Below are 25,655 nucleotides of genomic sequence, written 5' to 3'. Positions count from 1 at the left end.
ATTGGTTGCATCTTCCACCACAATCCCTCCGGGTAGCTTGGTTCTAGCGAATGGAGCGCCACGCAGCCTCTAGTCTCATTACTTTCTGCATGCACTTTATGAGGTCACAGTTCGTCAGTGCGTTAATTGTTTTGATCATGCACCAGATCCCTCCGGGTAGCTTGCTTCTGTCGAATGATGCGTCACGCAGCGGCGAGTCTCATTTTTTTCTGCATACACGTTATGAGGGCATATTTTGTCAGTGCGTTAATTGTTTTGATCATCCACTACAATCCCTCCGGGGAGCTTGCTTCTAGCGAACGGATCGCCTCGCATCGGCGAGTCTCATTAATTTCTGCATAAACTTTATGAGGGAATAGTTCGTCAGTGCGTTAATGGTTTTGAAAATCCACCACAATCTCTCCGTGTAGCTTGCTTCTAGCGAATGGAGCGATACGCAGCGGCGAGTCTCATTACTTTCGTCACTCATATTGTGTGTGAGAATGGTGCTTCAGTGCGTTAACCTGTTCGATCGTCCACCAGAATAACCTCCGGGGAGCTTGCTCCAAGCTAATGGAGCACCACGCAAACGGCGAGTCTCATTACTCTATTGACACATACAGTGTGTGAGCATAGTGCTTCAGTGCGTTAATTGGTAGGACCATCCACCACAATTCACCCGGGGAACTCGCTTCTAGGGAATGGAGCGCCACGCAGCGGCTAGTCTCATTACTTTGGGCATACACTTTATAAGGGCATAGTGCTTCAGTGCGATAATTGGTGGATCATCTAACACAACCCGTCCGGAGAGCTTACTTCAAGCGAATGGAGCGCCACGCAGCGGCGAGTCTCATGAATTTCTTGACATATACTGTGTGTGAGCATAGTGCTTCAGTGCGTTAATTGTTTGGATCATTCACCACAATCCCTCCGGGTAGCTTGCTTCTAGGGAATGTAGCGCCTCGCAGCGGCGAGTCTCATTACTTTCTTGACACATACTGTGTGTGAGCATAGTGTTTAAGTGCCTTAATTGTTTGGATCATCCACCAAAATCCCCCCGGGGAACTCGCTTCTAGGGAATCGAGCGCCACGCAGCGGCTAGTCTCATTACTTTCTGCATACACTTTATGAGGGCATAGTGATTCAGTGCGTTAATTGTTTTGATCATCCAACAGAATCCCTTCGGGTAGCTTGCTTCTAGCAAATGGAGCGCCAGGCAGGGGCGAGTCTCATTACTTTCTGCATATACTTTATGATTGCATAGTTCGTCAGTGCGTTAATTGTTTTGATCATCCACCAGAAACCTTTTGCGTAGCTTGCTTCTAGCGAATGGAGCGCCACGCAGCGGCGAGTCTCATTACTTTCTTGACATATACTGTATGTGAGCATAGTGCTTCAGTGCGTTAATTGGTTGGATCATCCACCACAAATCCTCCGGAGAGCTTGCTTCAAGCGAACGGAGCCCCACGCAGCGGCGTGTCTCATTACTTTCTGCATACACTTTATGAGGGCATAGTTCGTCAGTGCGTTAGTTGTTTTGATCATCCACCACAATCACTCCGGGTAGCTTACGTCAAGCGAATGGAGCGCCACGCAACGGCGAGTCTCATTACTTTCTGCATACAATTTACGAGGGAACAGTTCGTCAGTGCGTTAATTATTTTGATAATCCACCACCATCCCTCCGGGTAGCTTACGTCAAGCGAATGGAGCGCCACGCAGCGGCGACTATTTATACTTTCTGCATACATTTAATGAGGGCATAGTTCGTTCATGCGTTAATGGTTTTGATCATCCACAACAATCACTCATTGTAGCTTGCTTCTAGCGAATGGAGCGCCACGCAGCGGCGAGTCTTATTACTTTTTTGGCACATACTGTGTGTGAGCATAGTGCTTAAGTGCGATAATCGGTTGGATGATCAACCACAATCCCTCCGATAGCTTGCTTCAAGCGAATGGAGCGCCACGCAGCGGCCAGTCTCATTACTTTCTTGACACATACTGCTCTTGAACATAGTTCTTCAGTGCGTTAATTGGTTGGATCATCCACCACAATCCCTCCGGGGAGCTTGTTTCAAGCGAATAGAGCGCCACGCAGCGGCGAGTCTCATTAGTTTCTGCATACACTTTATGAGGGCATAGTTCGTCAGTGCGTTAGTTGTTTGGATCATCCACCACAATCCCTCCGGGTAGCTTGCTTCTAGCGAATGGAGCGCCACGAAGCGGCGAGTATCATTACTTTCTTGAAAAATACTGTGTGTGAGGATAGTGCTTCAAATCGTTAATTTTTTGACAATCCACCACAATCCCTCCGGGGAGCTTGCTTCAAGCGAATCGAGCGCCACGCAGCGGCCAGTATCATTACTTTCTTGACACGTACAGCTTGTGAACGTAGTGCTTTAGTGCGTTAATTGGTTGGATCAACAAACACAATCCGTCCGGAGAGCTTGCTTGCAGCGAATGGAGCGCCACGCAGCGGCGAGTCTCATTACTTCCTTGACACATACTGCGTGTGAGCATAGTGCTTCAGTGCGTTAATTGGTTGGATCATCCACCACAAAACCTCCGGGGAGCTTGCGTCTAGCTAATGGAGCGCCAAGCAGCGGCGAGTCTTATTACTTTATGCATACACTTTATGATGGCATAGTTGGTCAGTGCGTTAACGGTTTCCATCATCCATAACAATCCATCCGGTTAGCTTGCTTCTAGCTAATGGAGCGCCACGAAGCGGCGAGTCTCATTACTTTCTTGACACATACTGTGTGTGATCATAGTTCTTTAGTGCGTTAATTGATTTGATCATCCACCAGAAACCCTCCGGGTGGCTTGCTTCTAGCGAATGGAGCGCCACGCAGCGGCGAGTCTCATTACTTTCTTGACACATACTGTGTGTGAGCATAGTGCTTCAGTGCGTTAATTGGTTGGATCATCCACCACAAAACCTTCGGGGAGCTTGCGTCAAGCTACTGGAGCGGCAAGCAGCGGCGAGTCTTATTACTTTATGCATACACGTTTTGAGGGCATTGTTCGTGAGTGCGTTAATTGTTTTGATCATCCACTAGAATCCCTCCGGGGAGCTTGCTTCTAGCGAATGGAGCGCCACGTAGCGGCGAGTCTGATTACTTTCTGTACACATATTGTGTGTGAGCATAGTGCTTCAGTGTGTTAATTGGTTGGATAATCCACCAAAATCCCTAGGGGTAGCTTCCTTCTAGCGAATGCAGCGCCACGCAGCGGCGAGTCTAATTACTTTCTTAAACATACTGTGTGTGAGCATAGTGCTTAAGTGCATTAATTGGTTGTATCACACACAACAATCCCTCCGGGCGCTCTGCTACAAGCGGAGCGAACTCCACGCAGCGGCGAGTCTCATTACTTTCTTGACGCATACTGTTTGTGAACATAGTGCTTCAGTGCGTCAATTTGTTGGATCACCCACCACAATCCCTCCGGAGAGCTTGCTTGTAGCGAATGGAGCGCCACGCAGCGGCGAGTCTTATTACTTCCTTAACACATACTGTGTGTGATCATAGTGCTTCAGTGCGTTAATTGGTTGGATCATCCACCACAAACCCTCCGGGGAGCTTGCGTCAAGCTAACGGAGCGCAAAGCAGCGGCGAGTGTTATTATTTTATGAATACACTTTATGATGGCATAGTTCGTCAGCGCGTTAATCGTTTTCATCATCCATAACAATCTCTCCGGGTAGCTAGCTTCTAGCGAATGGAGCGCCACGAAGCGACGAGTCTCATTACATTCTTGACACATACTGTTCTTGAACATAGTGCTTTAGTGCGTTAATTGTTTTGATCATCCAACACGATCCCTCCGCGTAGCTTGTTTCTAGCGAATGGAGCGCCACGCAGCGCCGTGACTCATTACTTGCTGCATACACTTTATGAGGGCATTGTTCGTCAGTGCGTTAGTTGTTTTGATCATCCACCACAATCCCTCCGGGTAGTTTGCTTCTAACGAATGGAACGCCACGGAGCGGCGAGTATCATTACTTTCTTGACTAATACTGTGTGTGAGGATAGTGCTTCAGTGCGTTAATTGTTTTGATCATCCACCACAATCCCTCCGGGAAGCTTGCTTCGAGCGAATCGAGCGCCACGCAGCGGCCACTCTCATTACTTTCTTGACACATACTGTTTGTGAACATAGTGCTTCAGTGAATTAATTAGTTGGATCACCCAATACAATCCCTCCATAGAGCTTCCTTGTAGCGAATGGAGCGCCACGCAGCGGCGAGTCTCATTACTTACTTGACACATACTGCGTGTGAGCATAGTGCCTCAGTGCGATAATTGGTTGGATCATCCACTACAATCCCTCCCGGTAGTTTGCTTCTAGCGAATGGAGCGCCACGCAACGGCGAGTCTCATTACTTTCTGCATACAATTTAGGAGGGAACAATTCGTCAGTGCGTTAATTGTTTTATAATCCACCAGAATCCCTCCGGGTAGCTTACGTCAAGCGAATGGAGCGCCACGCAGCGGCGAGTCTCATGAATTTCTTGACATATACTGTGTGTGAGCATAGTGCTTCAGTGCATTAATTGGTTGCATCTTCCACCACAATCCCTCCGGGTAGCTTGGTTCTAGTGAATGGAGCGCCACGCAGCCTCTAGTCTCATTACTTTCTGCATGCACTTTATGAGGTCACAGTTCGTCAGTGCGTTAATTGTTTTGATCATCCACCAGATCCCTCCGGGTAGCTTGCTTCTGTCGAATGGTGCGTCACGCAGCGGCGAGTCTCATTTTTTTCTGCATACACGTTATGAGGGCATATTTTGTCAGTGCGTTAATTGTTTTGATCATCCACTACAATCCCTCCGGGGAGCTTGCTTCTAGCGAACGGATCGCCTCGCATCGGCGAGTCTCATTAATTTCTGCATAAACTTTATGAGGGAATAGTTCGTCAGTGCGTTAATTGTTTTGAAAATCCACCACAATCTCTCCGTGTAGCTTGCTTCTAGCGAATGGAGCGCCACGCAGCGGCGAGTCTCATTACTTTCGTCACTCATATTGTGTGTGAGAATGGTGCTTCAGTGCGTTAACTGGTTCGATCGTCCACCAGAATAACCTCCGGGGACCTTGCTCCAAGCTAATGGAGCACCACGCAAACGGCGAGTCTCATTACTCTATTGACACATACAGTGTGTGAGCATAGAGCTTCAGTGCGTTAATTGGTAGGACCATCCACCACAATTCACCCGGGGAGCTCGCTTCTAGGGAATGGAGCGCCACGCAGCGGCTAGTCTCATTACTTTGGGCATACACTTTATAAGGGCATAGTGCTTCAGTGCGATAATTGGTGGATCATCTACCACAACCCGTCCGGAGAGCTTACTTCAAGCGAATGGAGCGCCACGCAGCGGCGAGTCTCATGAATTTCTTGACATATACTGTGTGTGAGCATAGTGCTTCAGTGCGTTAATTGTTTGGATCATCCACCACAATCCCTCCGGGTAGCTTGCTTCTAGGGAATGGAGCGCCTCGCAGCGGCGAGTCTCATTACTTTCTTGACACATACTGTGTGTGAGCATAGTGTTTAAGTGCCTTAATTGTTTGGATCATCCACCAAAATCCCCCCGGGGAACTCGCTTCTAGGGAATCGAGCGCCACGCAGCGGCTAGTCTCATTACTTTCTGCATACACTTTATGAGGGCATAGTGATTCAGTGCGTTAATTGTTTTGATCATCCAACAGAATCCCTTCGGGTAGCTTGCTTCTAGCAAATGGAGCGCCAGGCAGGGCGAGTCTCATTACTTTCTGCATATACTTTATGATTGCATAGTTCGTCAGTGCGTTAATTGTTTTGATCATCCACCAGAAACCTTTTGCGTAGCTTGCTTCTAGCGAATGGAGCGCCACGCAGCGGCGAGTCTCATTACTTTCTTGACATATACTGTGTGTGAGCATAGTGCTTCAGTGCGTTAATTGGTTGGATCATCCAGCACAATCCCTCCGGGGAGCTTGCTTTTAGCGAATGGAGCGCCAGGCAGCGGCGAGTCTCATTTCTTTCTTGACACATACGGAGTGTGAGCATAATGCTTCAGTGCGTTAAGTATCTTGATCATCCAACAGAATCCCTTCGGGTAGCTTGTTTCTAGCGAATGGAGCGCCACGAAAAGGTGAGTCTCATTAATTCTTGCATACACTTTATGAGTACATAGTTCGTCAGTGCGTTAATTGTTTTCATCATCCACCACAATCCCTCCGGTTTGATTGCTTCTAGTGAATTGAGCGCCAGGCAGCGGCGAGTCATATTACTTTCTTGAAACATACTGTGTGTGAGCATAGTGCATCAGTGCGTTAATTGTTTTGATCATCCACCACAATCCCCCTAGGTAGCTTGCTTCTTGTGAATGGAGCGCCAAGCAGCGGCGAGTCTCATTACTTTCCGGACACATACTGTGTGTGAGCATAGTGCTTCAGGGCGTTAATTGGTTTGATCATCCACCACAATCCCTCCGGGTAGGTCCCTTCTAGCGTATGGGGCGCCACCCAGCGGCGAGTCTCATTACTTTATGCATACACTTTATAAGGGCATAGTTTGTCAGTGAATTAATTCTTTTGATCATCCACCACAATCCCTCCGGGTCGCTTGCTTCTACCTAATGGAGCGGCACGAAGTGGCAGTCTCATTACTTTCTGGACACATACTGTGTGTGAGCATAGTGCTTCAGTGCGCTAATTGGTGGATCATCTACCACAACCCGTCACGCAGCGGCGAGTCTCATTATTTTCTGCATACACGTTATGTGGGCATATTTTGTCAGTGCGTTAATTGTTTTGATCATCCACTAGAATCCCTCCGGGGAGCTTGCTTCTAGCGAATGGATCGCCTCGCATCGGCGAGTCTCATTAATTTCTGTATAAACTTTATGAGGGAATAGTTCTTCAGTGCGTTAATTGTTTTGAAAATCCACCACAATCTCTCCGTGTAGCTTGCTTCTAGCGAATGGAGCGCCACGCAGCGGCGAGTCTCATTACTTTCGTCACACATATTGTGTGTGAGCATGGTGCTTCAGTGCGTTAACTGGTTCGATCATCCACCAGAATAACCTCCGGGGAGCTTGCTCCAAGCTAATGGAGCACCACGCAGCGGCGAGTCTCATTACTCTATTGACACATACAGTGTGTGAGCATAGTGCTTCAGTGCGTTAATTGGTTGGACCATCCACCACAATTCACCCGGGGAGCTCGCTTCTAGGGAATGGAATCGCCACGCAGCGGCTAGTCTCATTACTTTGGGCATACACTTTATAAGGGCTTAGTGCTTCAGTGCGTTAATGGTTTGGATCATCCGCCACAATCCCTCCGGGTAGCTTGCTTCTAGCGAATGGAGCGCCACACGTTGTCGACTCTCAATAATTTCAGCATTCTCTTTATGAGGGCATATTGGTTCAGCGCGTTAATTCTTTGGATCATCCACCACATTCCCTCCGGGTAGCTTGCTTTTAGCGAAAGGAGCGTCACGCGGCGGCGACTATCATAAATTTCAGGACGCATACTGTGCGTGAGCATAGTGCTTCAGTGCGTTAACTGTTTGGATCATCCACCACAATCCCTCCGGGTAGCTTGCTTCTAGGGAATGGAGCGCCTCGCAGCGGCGAGTCTCATTAATTTTTGCATACACTTTATGATGGCATAGTGCTTCAGAGCGTTAATTCTTTGGATCATCCACCAGAATCCCTCAGGGTAGCTTGCCTCTATCGAATGGAGCGCCACGCAGCGGCGAGTCTCACTACTTTCTTGACACATACTGTGTGTATGAGCATAGTGCTTCACTGCGTTAATTGGTTGGATCATCCACCAAAATCCTTTCTGTAAACTTGCTTCTAGCGAATGGAGCGCCACGCGGTGGGAAGTCTAATTACTTTCTGCATACACTTTATGAGGGCATAGTGCTTCAGTGCTTTAATTGTTTTGATCATCCAACACAATCCCTTCGGGTAGCTTGCTTCTAGCAAATGGAGCGCCAGGCAGCGGCGAGTCTCATTACTTTCTCCATATACTTTATGATTGCATAGTTCGTGAGTGCGTTAATTGTTTTGATCATCCACCAGAAACCTTTTGCGTAGCTTGCTTCTAGCGAATGGAGCGCCACGCAGCGGCGAGTCTCATTACTTTCTTGACACATACTGTGTGTGAGCATAGTGTTTCAGTGCGTTAATTGGTTGGATCATCCACCACAATCCCTCCGGGGAGCTTTCTTTTAGCGAATGGAGCGCCAGGCAGCGGCGAGTCTCATTAATTTTTGCATACACTTTATGAGGGCATAGTTCGTCAGTGCGTTAATTGTTTTGAACATCCACTACAATCCCTGCGGTTAGCTTGCTTTTAGCGAATCGAGCACCACGCAGCGGCGATTCACATTACTTTTCGTATTCACTTTATGATGGCATAGTTCGTCGGTGCGTTAATTATTTTGATCATCCGCAACATTCCCTCCGCTTAGCTTGCTTTTAGCGAATGGAGCGCCAGGCAGCGGCGAGTCTCATTTCTTTCTTGACACATACGGAGTGTGAGCATAATGCTTCAGTGCGTTATATATCTTGATCATCCAACAGAATCCCTTCGGGTAGCTTGTTTCTAGCGAATGGAGCGCCTCGAAAAGGCGAGTCTCATTAATTCTTGCATACACTTTATGAGTATATAGTTCGTCAGTGCGTTAATTGTTTTCATCATCCACCACAATCCCTCCGGTTTGATTGCTTCTAGTGAATTGAGCGCCACGAAGCGGCGAGTCATATTACTTTCTTGAAACATACTGTGTGTGAGCATAGTGCATCAGTGCGTTAATTGTTTTGATCATCCACCACAATCCCCCTAGGTAGCTTGCTTCTTGTGAATGCAGCGCTACGCAGCGACGAGTCTCATTACTTTCCGGACACATACTGTGTAAGACCATAGTGCTTCAGTTCGTTAATTTTTTTGTTCATCCACCACAATCCTTCCGGCTAGCTTGCTTCTAGCGAATGGAGCGCCACGCAGCGGAGTGTCTCATAACTTTCTTGACACATACTGTGTGTGAGCATAGTGCTTCAGTATGTTAATTATTTTGATCATTCCCCAGAATCCCTCCGAGAGGTTGCTTCTAGCGAATGAGTGCCACGCAGCGGCGAGTCTCATTACTTTCTGGACACATACTGTGTGTGAAAATAGTGCTTCAGTGTGTACATTGTTTTTATCATCCACCACAATCCCTCCGGGTAGCTTGATTCTAGCGAATGTAGCGCCACGCTGCGTCGAGTCTCATTACTTTCTGCATACATTTTATGAGGGCATAGTTCGTCAGTGCATTATTAGTTTTGATCATCAACCACAATCCGTCAGAGTAGCTTGCTTCTAGCGAATGAAGCACCACGCGGCGGAGAGTCTTATTACTTTCTGCATACACTTTATGAGTGCATAATTCGTCAGTGAGTTAATGGTTTGGATCATCCACCACAGTCCCTCCGGGTTGCTTGCTTCTAGTCAATGGACCGCCACGCGGTGTCGAGTCTCGTTACTTTCTGCATACACTTTAAGAGGGCATAGTGCTTCAGTACGTTAATTGTTTGTATAAACCACCACAATCCCCCCGGGGAGATTGCTTCTAGCGAATGGAGTACCACGCAGTGGCAGACTCATTACTTTCTGGACACATACTGTGTGTGAGCATAGTGCTTCAGTGCGTTAATTGGTGGATCATCTACCACAACCCCTCCGGAGAGCTTACTTTAAGCAAATGGAGCGCCACGCAGCGGCGAGTGTCATTAATTTCTTGACATATACTGTGTGTGAGCATAGCGCTTCAGTGCGATAATTGGTTGCATCATCCACCACAATAACTCCGGGGAGCTTGGTTCTAGCGAATGGAGCGCCACGCAGCGGCTAGTCTCATTACTTTCTGCATACACTTTATGAGGTCATAGTTAGTCAGTGAGTTAATTGATTTGATCATCCACCAGAATCCCTCCGCGTAGCTTGCTTCTATGGAATGGTGCGTACCGCAGCGGCGAGTCTCATTATTTTCTGCATACACGTTATGAGGGCATTGTTTGTCAGTGCGTTAATTGTTTTGATCATCCACCACAATCCCTCCGAGTAGCTTGCTTCTAGCGAATATAGCGACACGCAGCGGCGAGTTTCATTACGTTCTTGACACATATTGTGGGTGAGCGTGGTGCTTCAGTGTGTTAATTAGTTGGATCATCTACCACAATACCCTCCGGGGAACTTGCTTCAACCTAATGAAGCACCACGCAGCGGCGAGTCTCATTACTTTCTGCATACACTTTATGAGGGCATAGTTCGTCAGTGCATTAATTTTTTTCACCATCCACCACATTCCCTCCGGTTAGCTTGCTTCTAGCGAATGGAACGACACGAAGCGGCGAGTGTCCTTACTTTCTTGACACATACTGTATGTGAGCATAGTGCTTCATTCCGTTAATAGTTTTGATCATCCACCACAATCCCTCCGGGTAGCTTGCTCCTAGCGAATGGATCGCCACGCAGCATCCAGTCTCATTACTTTTTTGACACATACTGTTTGTGAAGATAGTGTTTCAGTGCGTTAATAGGATGGATCATCCACCACAATCATTCTGGGTAACTTGCTTCTACCGAAGGCAGCGCCACAAAGCTGCGAGTCTTGTTACTTTCTCCATACACTTTGTGAGGGCATAGTTCGTCAGTGCGTTAATGGTTTTGATCATCCACCACAGTCCCTCCGGGTATCTCGCTTCTAGCGAATGAAGCGCCACGCAGCGGCGAGTCTCATTACTTTCTTCACACATACTCTGTGTGAGCCTAGTTCTTCTTTGTTTTAATTGGTTGGATCATCCACCACAATCCCTCCGGAAAGCTTGATTCCAGCGAATGGAGCGCCACGCAGCGGTGAGTTTCATTACTTCTTTCACACATATTGCGTGTGAGCATAGTTCTTCAGTGCTTTAATTGGTTGAATCAACCACCACAAATCCTCCGGAGAGCTTGCTTCAAGCGAACGGAGCGCCACGCAGCGGCGTGTCTCATTACTTTCTGCATACACTTTATGAGGGCATAGTTCGTCAGTGCGTTAGTTGTTTTGATCATCCACCACAATCCCTCCGGGTAGCTTACGTCAAGCGAATGGAGCGCCACGCAACGGCGAGTCTCATTACTTTCTGCATACACTTTAAGAGGGAACAGTTCGTCAGTGCGTTAATTATTTTTATAATCCACCACCATCCCTCCGGGTAGCTTACGTCAAGCGAATGGAGCGCCACGCAGCGGCGACTATTTATACTTTCTGCATAAATTTAATGAGGGCATAGTTCGTTCATGCGTTAATGGTTTTGATCATCCACAACAATCACTCATTGTAGCTTGCTTCTAGCGAATGGAGCGCCACGCAGCGGCGAGTCTTATTACTTTTTTGGCACATACTGTGTGTGAGCATAGTGCTTCAGTGCGATAATCGGTTGGATCATCAACCACAATCCCTCCGGATAGCTTGCTTCAAGCGAATGGAGCGCCACGCAGCGGCCAGTCTCATTACTTTCTTGACTTATACTGCTCTTGAACATAGTTCTTCAATGCGTTAATTGGTTGGATCATGCACCACAATCCCTCCGGGGAGCTTGCTTCAAGCGAATAGAGCGCCACGCAGCGGAGAGTCTCATTAGTTTCTGCATACACTTTATGAGGGCATAGTTCGTCAGTGCGTTAGTTGTTTTGATCATCCACCACAATCCCTCCGGGTAGCTTGCTTCTCGCTAATGGAGCGCCACGAAGCGGCGAGTATCATTACTTTCTTGAAAAATACTTTGTGTGAGGATAGTGCTTCAGTGCGTTAATTGTTTTGATAATCCACCACAATCCCCCCGGGGAGCTTGCTTCAAGCGAATCGAGCGCCTCGCAGCGGCCAGTATCATTATTTTCTTGACACGTACAGTTTGTGAACGTAGTGCTTCAGTGCGTTAATTGGTTGGATCAACAACCACAATCCCTCCTGAGAGCTTGCTTGCAGCGAATGGAGCGCCACGCAGCAGCGAGTCTCATTACTTCCTTGACGCATACTGCGTCTGAGCATAGTGCTACAGTGCGTTAATTGGTTGGATCACCCACCACAAATCCTGCGGGGAGCTTGCGTCAAGCTAATGGAGCACCAAGCAGCGGCGAGTCTTATTACTTTATGCATACACTTTATGAGGGCATAGTTCGTTAGTGCGTTAATGGTTTTGATCATCCACTACAATCCGACCGTGTAGCTTGCTTCAAGCGAATGGAGCGCCACGTAGCGGCGAGTCTGATTACTTTCTCTACACATATTGTGTGTGAGCATAGTGTTTCAGTGCGTTAATTGTTGGATAATGAACCACAATCCCTAGGGGTAGCTTGTTTCTAGCGAATGGAGCGCCACGTTGCGGCGAGTCTAATTACTTTCTTAAACATACAGTGTGTGAGCATAGTGCTTAAGTGCATTAATTGGTTGTATCACACACAACAATCTCTCCGGGGCGCTCTGCTACAAGCGAAGCGAGCGCCACGCAGCGGCCAGTCTCATTACTTTTTTGACACATACTGTAGTGTTATATTGTGTCGTGTTAATTAGTTGACATCGTGCAATTTTATCATATAATTCAATCGGACTCGGAGGACCGGGAATAGATTATGGAATGTACGGAGGACCGTAGAATCAATTTTGTATAATTTTTGTGTTTTGGTGTTAGTATGAAGGAGGGTAGCTCATACAGGTGGAAAGTTTTTATTAACTAACAGGTGGATACCAAGAATTTTATTTTAAATTTAATAATAGTTACAAATTTTACAAATAGTCATACATGTGGAAAATAATTTAACAGGTGAAAACCAAAATTTTACTTCACGACCAAAAATAGTCACATAATTTTAGATAGTAAAACAGGTGAAAAATCTATCATTTTAACAGGTGATACCAAATTTTAATTGTTTACAAAAATAACCAAGATTTTATTAAATGAGAAACCACCATAGAGCTCACTCGCTTATACAGGTATACCATGTTATGAATTAAATGAGATTCAACCTTGAGTTATTTGGCTACCAGCAAGAGTCGTCAAGCTATGTGTACTATGTGTTGTCTTGTGTTTGTCTGCGTGTTCATTGTAATATGTGTTTTAATGTTTATAATGTATAATAATAAAAATATTTCATTTCAGAATAAAGAAGTATATTAAAAAAATATAATAAATAATAAGCCTGTTTTAAATATTAGGAAACAGGCTAAAAAATAGCCCCACTCCCACCGTTAGGGATACACAAGAACGAAAAGAGAGAGAGATTACAAAAATAAGAAAGAGATTTACCAAAGTTAGGGGCAGATGCGTCTGCCATTAAGACCTGATTATAGGCAACGGCAGGGGTAGTGGAGGATTATAAAAAAAAAAACACATACTGTGTGTGATCATAGTGCTTCAGTGCGTTAATTGGTTGGATCATCCACCAGAATCCCTCGGTTGAGCTTGCTTCAAGCGATGGAGCGCCACACAGCGGCGAGTCTGATTACTTTCTGCATACACTTTATGAGGGCATAGATCGTCAGTGCGTTAGTTGTTTTGATCATCCCCCACATTCCCTCCGGGTAGCTTGCTTCTAGCGAATGGAGCGCCACGCAGCGGCGAGTCTCATTACTTTCTTGACACATACTGTTTGTGAACATAGTGCTTCAGTGCGTTAATTGGTTGGATCACCCACCACAATCCCTCCGGAGAGCTTGCTAGTAGCGAATGGAGCGCCACGCAGCGTCGAGTCTGATTACTTTCTGCATACACTTTAGGAGGGAATAGTTCGTCAGTGCGTTAATTGTTTTGATGATCCACAACAATCCCTCCGGGGAGCTTGCTTCTAGCGAATGGAGCGCCACGGAGCGGCGAGTCTCATTCATTCTTGAAAAACACTGTGTGTGAGCATAGTGCCTCAGTGCTTTATTTGTTTTGATCATCCACCACAACCCCTCGGGTTAGCCTGCTTCTGCCGAATAGAGCGCTACGCAGCGGCGAGTCTCATTACTTTCTCAAACATACTGTGTGTGAGCAAAGTACTTAAGAGCGTTAATTGGTTGTATCATACACAACAATCCCTCCGGTGAGCTTGCTTCAAGCGAATCGAGCGCCACGTAGCGGCCAGTCTCATTACTTTCTTGACACATACTGTTCTTGAACATAGTTCTTCAGTGCTTTAATTGGTTGGATCATCCACCACAAATCCTCCGGGAGCTTGCTTCAAGGGAATGGAGCGCCACGCAGCGGCGTGACTCATTACTTTCTGCATACACTTTAGGAGGGAATAGTTCGTCAGTGCGTTAATTGTTTTGATGATCCACAACAATCCCTCCGGGGAGCTTGCTTCTAGCGAATGGAGCGCCACGGAGCGGGGAGTCTCATTCATTCTTGAAAAACACTGTGTGTGAGCATAGTGCCTCAGTGCTTTATTTGTTTTGATCATCCACCACAATCCCTCGGGTTAGCCTGCTTCTGCCGAATAGAGCGCTACGCAGCGGCGAGTCTCATTACTTTCTCAAACATACTGTGTGTGAGCAAAGTACTTAAGAGCGTTAATTGGTTGTATCATACACAACAATCCCTCCGGTGAGCTTGCTTCAAGCGAATCGAGCGCCACGTAGCGGCCAGTCTCATTACTTTCTTGACACATACTGTTCTTGAACATAGTTCTTCAGTGCTTTAATTGGTTGGATCATCCACCACAAATCCTCCGGGAGCTTGCTTCAAGGGAATGGAGCGCCACGCAGCGGCGTGACTCATTACTTTCTGCATACACTTTATGAGGGCATAGTTCGTCAGTGCGTTAGTTGTTTTGATCATCCACCACAATCCCTCCGGGTAGCTTACGTCAAGCGAATGGAGCGCCACGCAACGGCGAGTCTCATTACTTTCTGCATACACTTTACGAGGGAACAGTTCGTCAGTGCGTTAATTATTTTGATAATCCACCACCATCCCTCCGGGTAGCTTACGTCAAGCGAATGGAGCGCCACGCAGCGGCGACTATTTATACTTTCTGCATACATTTAATGAGGGCATAGTTCGTTCATGCGTTAATGGTTTTGATCATCCACAACAATCACTCATTGTAGCTTGCTTCTAGCGAATGGAGCGCCACGCAGCGGCGAGTCTTATTACTTTTTTGGCACATACTGTGTGTGAGCATAGTGCTTCGGTGCGATAATCGGTTGGATCATCAACCACAATCCCTCCGGATAGCTTGCTTCAAGCGAATGGAGCGCCACGCAGCGGCCAGTCACATTACTTTCTTGACTTATACTGCTCTTGAACATAGTTCTTCAATGCGTTAATTGGTTGGATCATGCACCACAATCCCTCCGGGGAGCTTGCTTCAAGCGAATAGAGCGCCACGCAGCGGAGAGTCTCATTAGTTTCTGCATACACTTTATGAGGGCATAGTTCGTCAGTGCGTTAGTTGTTTTGATCATCCACCACAATCCCTCCGGGTAGCTTGCTTCTCGCTAATGGAGCGCCACAAAGCGGCGAGTATCATTACTTTCTTGAAAAATACTTTGTGTGAGGATAGTGCTTCAGTGCGTTAATTGTTTTGATAATCGACCACAATCCCCCCGGGGAGCTTGCTTCAAGCGAATCGAGCGCCACGCAGCGGCCAGTATCATTATTTTCTTGACACGTACAGTTTGTGAACGTAGTGCTTCAGTGCGTTAATTGGTTGGATCAACAACCACAATCCCTCCTGAGAGCTTGCTTGCAGCGAATGGAGCGCCACGCAGCAGCGAGTCTCATTACTTCCTTGACTCATACTGCGTCTGAGCATAGTGCTACAGTGCGTTAATTGGTTGGATCACCCACCACAAAACTTGCGGGGAGCTTGCGTCAAGCTAATGGAGCACCAAGCAGCGGCGAGTCTTATTACTTTATTCATACACTTTATGAGGGCATAGTTCGTTAGTGCGTTAATGGTTTTGATCATCCACTACAATCCGACCGTGTAGCTTGCTTCAAGCGAATGGAGCGCCACGTAGCGGCGAGTCTGATTACTTTCTCTACACATATTGTGTGTGAGCATAGTGTTTCTGTGCGTTAATTGTTGGATAATGAACCACAATCCCTAGGGGTAGCTTGCTTCTAGCGAATGGAGCGCCACGTAGCGGCGAGTCTAATTACTTTCTTAAACATACAGTGTGTGAGCATAGTGCTTAAGTGCATTAATTGGTTGTATCACACACAACAATCCCTCCGGGGCGCTCTGCTACAAGCGAAGCGAGCGCCACGCAGCGGCCAGTCTCATTACTTTTTTGACACATACTGTGTGTGATCATAGTGCTTCAGTGCGTTAATTGGTTGGATCATCCACCAGAATCCCTCGGTTGAGCTTGCTTCAAGCGATGGAGCGCCACACAGCGGCGAGTCTGATTACTTTCTGCATACACTTTATGAGGGCATAGATCGTCAGTGCGTTAGTTGTTTTGATCATCCACCACATTCCCTCCGGGTAGCTTGCTTCTAGCGAATGGAGCGCCACGCAGCGGCGAGTCTCATTACTTTCTTGACACATACTGTTTGTGAACATAGTGCTTCAGTGCGTTAATTGGTTGGATCACCCACCACAATCCCTCCGGAGAGCTTGCTGGTAGCGAATGGAGCGCCACGCAGCGTCGAGTCTGATTACTTTCTGCATACACTATAGGAGGGAATAGTTCGTCAGTGCGTTAATTGTTTTGATGATCCACAACAATCCCTCCGGGGAGCTTGCTTCTAGCGAATGGAGCGCCACGGAGCGGCGAGTCTCATTCATTCTTGAAAAACACTGTGTGTGAGCATAGTGCCTCAGTGCTTTATTTGTTTTGATCATCCACCACAATCCCTCGGGTTAGCCTGCTTCTGCCGAATAGAGCGCTACGCAGCGGCGAGTCTCATTACTTTCTCAAACATACTGTGTGTGAGCAAAGTACTTAAGAGCGTTAATTGGTTGTATCATACACAACAATCCCTCCGGTGAGCTTGCTTCAAGCGAATCGAGCGCCACGTAGCGGCCAGTCTCATTACTTTCTTGACACATACTGTTCTTGAACATAGTTCTTCAGTGCTTTAATTGGTTGGATCATCCACCACAAATCCTCCGGGAGCTTGCTTCAAGGGAATGGAGCGCCACGCAGCGGCGTGACTCATTACTTTCTGCATACACTTTATGAGGGCATTGTTCGTCAGTGCGTTAGTTCTTTTGATCATCCACCACAATCCCTCCGGGTAGTTTGCTTCTAGAGAATGGAGCGCCACGGAGCGGCGAGTATCATTACTTTCTTGACAAATGCTGTGTGTGAGGATAGTGCTTCAGTTCGTTAATTGTTTTGATAATCCACCACAATCCCTCCGGGGAGCTTGCTTCAAGCGAATCGAGCGCCACGCAGCGTCCAGTATCATTACTTTCTTGACACGTACAGATTGTGAACGTAGTGCTTCAGTGCGTTAATTGGTTGGATCAAAAACCACAATCAGTCCGGAGAGCTTGCTTGCAGCGAATGGAGCGCCACGCAGCGGCGAGTCTCATTACTTTCTTGAGACATACTGTGTGTGATCATAGTGCTTTAGTGCGTTAATTGATTTGATCATCAACCAGAATCCCTTAGGGTAGCTTGCTTCTAGCGAATGGAGCGCCACGCAGGGGCGAGTCTCATTACTTTCTTGACACATACTCTGTGTGAGCATAGTGCTTCAGTGCGTTAATTGGTTGGATCATCCACCACAATCGATCCGGGGAGCTTGCTTCAAGCGAATGGAGCGCCACGGAGCGGCGAGTATCATTACTTTCTTGACAATTGCTGTGTGTGAGCATAGTACTTCACTGCGTTAATTGGTTGGATCATAAACCACAATCCGTCCGGGTCGGTCCCTTCTAGCGAATGGAGCGCCACGCAGCGGCGAGTCTCATTACTTTATGCATACAGTTTATAAGGGCATAGTTTGTCAGTGCATTAATTCTTTTGATCATCCACCACAATCCCTCCGGGTAGCTTGCTTCTAGCGAATGGAGCGCCACGCAGTGGCAGTCTCATTACTTTCTGCACACATACTGTGTGTGAGCATAGTGCTTCAGTGCGTTAATTGGTGCATCATCTACCACAACCCCTCCTTAGAGCTTACTTCAAGCGAATGGATCGCCACGCAGCGGCGAGTCACATTAATTTCTTGACATATACTGTGTGTGAGCATAGTGCCTCAGTGCGTTAATTGGTTGCATCATCCACCACAATCTCTTTCGAGAGCTTGCTTCAAGAGAATAAAGCGCAAGGCAGCTTCGAGTCTCATTACTTTCTGCATACACTTTATGAGGGCATAGTTCGTCAGTTCGTTGTTTTGATCATCCTCCACAATCCCTCCGGGTAGCTTGCTTCTAGCGAATGGAGCGCCACGCATCAGCGAGTCTCATTATTTTCTGAATACACTTTATGACGGAATAGTTCGTAGGTGCGTTAATTGTTTTGATCATCCACCACAATCCCTCCTGGTAGCTTGCTTCTAGCGAATGGAGCGCCACGCCGCGGCGAGTCTCATTACTTTCTTGACACATATTGTGTGTGAGCATCGTGCTTCATTGAGTTAATTGGTTAGATCATACACCACAATCCCTCCGTTTAGCTTGCTTCTAGCGAATGGAGGGCCAAGCAGCGGCGAGTCTCATTACTTTGTTGACACATACTGTGCGAGAGCATAGTGCTTCACTGCGTTAATTGGTTGGATCATAAACCACAATCCGTCCGGGTAGGTCCCTTCTAGCGAATGGAGCGCCACGCAGCGGCGAGTCTCATTACTTTATGCATACAGTTTATAAGGGCATAGTTTGTCAGTGCATTAATTCTTTTGATCATCCACCACAATCCCTCCGGGTAGCTTGCTTCTAGCGAATGGAGCGCCACGCAGTGGTTGTCTCATTACTTTCTGAACACATATTGTGTGTGAGCATGTTGCTTCAGTGCGTTAACTGGTTCGATCATCCACCACAAAAACCTCCGGGGAGCTTGCTCCAAGCTAATGGAGCGCCACGCAGCGGCGAGTCTCATAACTTTCTTGACACATACTGTGTGTGAGCAAAGTGCTTCACTGCGTTTATTGTTTTGACCATCCAGCACAATCTTTCCGGGTAGCTTGGTTCTAGCGAATCGATCGCCACGCAGCGGCTAGTCTCATTACTTTCTTGACACATCTTGTGTGTGAGCGTTGTGCTTCAGTGCGTTAATTAGTTGGATCATCTGCAACAATACCCTCCGGGGAACTTGCTTCAAGCTAATGGAGCACCACGCAGCGGCGAGTCTCATTAATTTCTTGACACATACTGTGTGTGAGCGTAGTGCTTAAGTGCTTTAATTGGTTGGATGATCCAGAAAATTTCCTCCAGGGAGCTTGCTTCAAGCGAATGGAGCGCCACGCAAGGGCGAGTCTCATTACTTTCTCCATTACTTTATGAGGGCAAAGTTTGTCACTGCGTTAATTGTTTTGATCATCAACCACAATCCCTTCGAGTAGCTTGCTTCTAGCGAATAGAGCGCCACGCAGCGGCCAGTCTCATTACTTTCTTGACACATCTTGTGTGTGAGCGTTGTGCTTCAGTGCCTTAATTAGTTGGATCATCAACCACAATACCCTCCGGGGAATTTGTTTCAAGCTAATGGAGCGCCACGCAGCGGCGAGTCTCATTACTTTCTTGACACATACTGTGTGTAAGCGTAGTGCTAAAGTGGGTTAATTGGTTGGATCAGCCAGAAAAATCCCTCCAGGGAGCTTGCTTCAAGCGAATGGAGCGCCACGCAATAGCGATTCTCATTACTTTCTAGACACATACTGTGTGTGAGCATAGTGCTTCAATGCGTTAATTGTTTGATCATCCACCACAATCTTTCTGGGTAGCTTGCTTCTAGCGAATGGAGCGCCACGCAGCGGCGAGTCTCATTACTTTCGTGACACATAGTGCTTCATTGCGTTAATCGGTTGGATCATCAACCACAATCACTCCGGGTATCTTGCTTCTAGCGAATGGAGCGCCACGCAGCGGCGAGTCTTATTACATTCTTGACACATACTGTGTGTGAGCATACTCATTCAGTGCGTTAATTGTTTTGACCATCCACCACAATCCCTCTGCGTAGCTTGCTTCTAGCGAACGGAGCGCCACGCAGCGGCGAGTCTCATTGTTTTTTGCATACACTATATGAGAGCACAGTTCGTCAGTTCGTTAATTTTTTGGATCATCCACCACAATCCCTCCGGGAAACTTGCTTCTAGCTAATGGAGCGCCACGCAGCGGCGAGGCTAATTATTTTCTGCATACACTTTATGAGGGCATAGTTCGTCAGTGCGTTAATTGTTTTGATCATCCACCACAATCCCTCCGGGGAACTTGCTTCTAGCTAATGGAGCGCCACGCAGCGGTGAGTCTCATTACTTTCTGCATACGCTTTTAAAGAACATAATTCGTAAGTTCGATAATTGTTTTGATCATTAACCACAATCCCAAAGCGTAGCTTGCTTATAGCAAATGGTGCGCCACGGAGCGGCGAGTCTCTTTACATTCTTAAAAAACACTGTGTGTGAGCATAGTGCCTCAGTGCGTTAATTGTTTTGATCATCCACCACAAAACCTTCCGTGTAGATTGCTTTAAGCGAATGGAGCGCCACGCAGCAGTAAGTCTAATTACTTTCTTGACACATATTGTGTGTGAGCATGGTGCTTCAGTGCGTTAATTGGTTGGATCATCCACCACAATGCGGTCCGGGAAGCTTGCTTCAGGGGAATGGAGGGTCACGTAGCCGCGAGTCTGATTACTTTCTCTATACATCCTGTGTGTGAGCATAGTGCTTCAGTGCGTTAATTGGATGCATCATCCACCACAATCCCTCAGTTTAGCTTGCTTCTAGCGAATGGAGGGCCACGCAGCGGTGAGTCTCATTACTTTCTGCATACGCTTTTAAAGAACATAATTCGTCAGTTCGATAATTGTTTTGATCATTAACCACAATCCCTAAGCGTAGCTTGCTTATAGCAAATGGTGCGCCACGGAGCGGCGAGTCTCATTACATTTTTAAAAAACACTGTGTGTGAGCATAGTGCCTCAGTGCGTTAATTGTTTTGATCATCCACCACAAAACCTTCCTTGTAGATTGCTTTAAGCGAATGGAGCGCCACGCAGCAGTAAGTCTAATTACTTTCTTGACACATACTGTGTGTGAGCATAGTGCTTCAGTGCGTTAATTGATGGATCATCCTCTACAATCCCTCCGGCTAGCTTGATTCTAGCGAATGGGGCGCCACCTAGCGGCGAGTCTCATTACTTTCTGCATACACTTTACGAGGGAATAGTTCGTCAGTGCGTTAATTGTTTTGTATCATCCACCACAAACCCTTCCGTGTAGATTGCTTCAATCGAATGGAGCGCCACGTAGCGGCGAGTCTCATTACTTTCCTCAACATACTGTGTGTGAGCATAGTACTTAAGAGCGTTAATTGGTTGTATCATCCACAACAATCAATCCGGTGAGGTTGCTTCAAGCGAATAGAGCGACACGCAGCGGCCAGTCTCATTACTCTCTTGACACTTAGTGTTCTTGAACATAGTTCTTCAGTGCGTTAATTGGTTGGAACATCCACCACAATCCCTCCGGGTAGCTTACGTCAAGCGAATGGAGCGCCACGCAACGGCGAGTCTCATTACTTTCTGCATACACTTTACGAGGGAACAGTTCGTCAATGCGTTAATTATTTTGATAATCCACCACCATCCCTCCGGGTAGCTTACGTCAAGCGAATGGAGCGCTACGCAGCGGCGACTATTTATACTTTCTGCATACATTTAATGAGGACATAGTTCGTTCATGCGTTAATGGTTTTGATCATCCACAACAATCACTCATTGTAGCTTGCTTCTAGCGAATGGAGCGCCACGCAGCGGCGAGTCTTATTACTTTTTTGGCACATACTGTGTGTGAGCATAGTGCTTAAGTGCGATAATCGGTTGGATCATCAACCACAATCCCTCCGGGTAGCTTGCTTCAAGGGAATGGAGCGCCACGCAGCGGCCAGTCTCATTACTTTCTTGACACATACTGCTCTTGAACATAGTTCTTCAGTGCGTTAATTGGTTGGATCATCCACCACAATCCCTCCGGAGAGATTGCTTCAAGCGAATAGAGCGCCCCGCAGCGGCGAGTCTCATTAGTTTCTGCATACATTTTATGAGGGCATAGTTCGTCAGTGCGTTAGTTGTTTTGATCATCCCCCACAATCCCTCCGGGTAGCTTGCTTCTAGCGAATGGAGCGATACGAAGCGGCGAGTATCATTACTTTCTTGAAAAATACTGTGTGTGAGGATAGTGCTTCAAATCGTTAATTTTTTGATAATCCACCACAATCTCTCCGGGGAGCTTGCTTCAAGCGAATCGAGCGCCACGCAGCGGCCAGTATCATTACTTTCTTGACACGTACAGTTTGTGAACGTAGTGCTTCAGTGCGTTAATTTGTTGGATCAACAACCACAATCCGTCCGGAGAGCTTGCTTGCAGCGAATGGAGCGCAACGCAGCGGCGAGTCTCATTACTTCCTTGACACATACTGCGTGTGAGCATAGTGCTTCAGTGCGTTAGTTGGTTGGATCATCCACCACAAAACCTCCGGGGAGCTTGCGTCAAGCTAATGGAGCGCCAAGCAGCGGCGAGTCTTATTACTTTATGCATACACTTTTTGATGGCATAGTTGGTCAGTGCGTTAATGGTTTATATCATCCATAACAATCCTTCCGGGTAGCTTGCTTCTAGCTAATGGAGCGCCACGAAGCGGCGAGTCTCATTACTTTCTTGACACATACTGTGAGTGATCATAGTGCTTTAGTGCGTTAATTGATTTGATCATCCACCAGAAACCCTCCGGGTGGCTTGCTTCTAGCGAATGGAGCGCCACGCAGCGGCGAGTCTCATTACTCTCTTGACACATACTGTGTGTGAGCATAGTGCTTCAGTGCGTTAATTGGTTGGATCATTCACCACAAAACCTTCGGGGAGCTTGCGTCAAGCTACTGGAGCGGCAAGCAGCGGCGAGTCTTATTACTTTATGCATACACGTTATGAGGGCATTGTTCGTGAGTGCGTTAATTGTTTTGATCATCCAATAGAATCCCTCCGGGGAGCTTGCTTCTAGCGAATGGAGCGCCACGTATCGGCGACTCTGATTACTTTCTGTACACATATTGTGTGTGAGCATAGTGCTTCAGTGCGTTAATTGGTTGGATAATCCACCAAAATCCCTAAGGGTAGCTTGCTTCTAGCGAATGCAGCGCCACGCAGCGGCGAGTCTAATTACTTTCTTAAACATACTGTGTGTGAGCATAATGCTTAAGTGCATTAATTGGTTGTATCACACACAACAATCCCTCCGGGCGCTCTGCTACAAGCGGAGCGACCTGCACGCGGCGGCCAGTCTCATTACTTTCTTGACAAATACTGTGTGTGATCATAGTGCTCCAGTGCGTTAATTGGTTGGATCAACCACCACAATCCCTCCGGGGAGCTAGCTTCAAGCGATGAAGCGCCACACAGCGGAGAGTCTGATTAGTTTCTGCATACACTTTATGAGGGCATAGATCGTCCGTGCGTTAGTTGTTTTGATCATTCACCATAATCCCTCCGGGTAGCTTGCTTCTAGCGAATGGAGCGCCACGCAGCGGCGAGTCTCATTACTTCCTTAACACATACTGTGTGTGATCATAGTGCTTCAGTGCGTTAATTGGTTGGATCATCCACCACAAACCCTCCGGGGAGCTTGCGTTAAGCTAACGGAGCGGAAAGCAGCGGCGAGTGTTATTACTTTATGAATACACTTTATGATGGCATAGTTCGTCAGCGCGTTAATCGTTTTCATCATCCATAACAATCTCTCCGGGTAGCTAGCTTCTAGCGAATGGAGCGCCACGAAGCGGCGAGTCTCATTACATTCTTGACACATACTGTTCTTGAACATAGTGCTTTAGTGCGTTAATTGTTTTGATCATCCACGACAATCCCTCCGCGTAGCTTGTTTCTAGCGAATGGAGCTCCACGCAGCGCCGTGACTCATTACTTTCTGCATACACTTTATGAGGGCATTGTTCGTCAGTGCGTTATTTGTTTTGATCATCCACCACAATCCCTCCGGGTAGTGTGCTTCTAACGAATGGAACGCCACGGAGCGGCGAGTATCATTACTTTCTTGACTAATACTGTGTGTGAGGATAGTGCTTCAGTGCGTTAATTGTTTTGATCATCCACCACAATCCCTCCGGGAAGCTTGCTTCGAGCGAATCGAGCGCCACGCAGCGGCCACTCTCATTACTTTCTTGACACATACTGTTTGTGAACATAGTGCTTCAGTGAATTAATTGGTTGGATCACCCAATACAATCCCTCCATAGAGCTTGCTTGTAGCGAATGGAGCGCCACGCAGCGGCGAGTCTCATTACTTACTTGACACATACTGCGTGTGAGCATAGTGCCTCAGTGCGATAATTGGTTGGATCATCCACTACAATCCCTCCCGGTAGCTTGCTTCTAGCGAATGGAGCGCCACGCAACGGCGAGTCTCATTACTTTCCGCATACAATTTAGGAGGGAACAGTTCGTCAGTGCGTTAATTGTTTTATAATCCACCAAAATCCCTCCGGGTAGCTTACGTCAAGCGAATGGAGCGCCACGTAGCGGCGAGTCTGATTACCTTCTCTACACATATTGTGTGTGAGCATAGTGTTTCAGTGCGTTCATTGGTTGGATCATCCACCACAATCCCTCCGGGAAGCTTGCTTCAAGCGAATGGAGCGAAACGCAGCGGCGAGTCTTATTACTTTATGCATACACTTTATGATGGCATAGTTCGTCAGTGCGTTAATGGTTTCCATCATCCATAACAATCCATCCGGGTAGCTTGCTTCTAGCTAATGGAGCGCCACGAAGCGGCGAGTATCATTATTTTCTTGAAAAATACTTTGTGTGAGGATAGTGCTTCAGTGCGTTAATTGTTTTGATAATCCACCACAATCCCCCCGGGGAGCTTGCTTCAAGCGAATCGAGCGCCACGCAGCGGCCAGTATCATTACTTTCTTGACACGTACAGTTTGTGAACGTAGTGCTTCAGTGCGTTAATTGGTTGGATCAACAACCACAATCCCTCCGGAGAGCTTGCTTGCAGCGAATGGAGCGCCACGCAGCAGCGAGTCTCATTACTTCCTTGACGCATACTGCGTGTGAGCATAGTGCTACAGTGCGTTAATTGGTTGGATCACCCACCACAAAACCTGCGGGGAGCTTGCGTCAAGCTAATGGAGCACCAAGCAGCGGCGAGTCTTATTACTTTATGCATACACTTTATGAGGGCATAGTTCGTTAGTGCGTTAATGGTTTTGATCATCCACTACAATCAGGCCGTGTAGCTTGCTTCAAGCGAATGGAGCGCCACGTAGCGGCGAGTCTGATTACCTTCTCTACAAATATTGTGTGTGAGCATAGTGTTTCAGTCCGTTAATTGGTTGGATAATGAACCACAATCCCTAGGAGTAGCTTGCTTCTAGCGAATCTAGCGCCACGCAGCGGCGAGTCTAATTACTTTCTTAAACATACAGTGTGTGAGCATAGTGCTTAAGTGCATTAATTGGTTGTAT

This window comes from Thermobia domestica, chromosome 6 (genome assembly GCF_964235325.1).
Source record: "Thermobia domestica chromosome 6, izTheDome1.hap1.1, whole genome shotgun sequence".
Lineage (NCBI taxonomy): Eukaryota > Metazoa > Arthropoda > Insecta > Zygentoma > Lepismatidae > Thermobia > Thermobia domestica.
Note: the sequence above shows the minus strand (reverse complement) of the source record.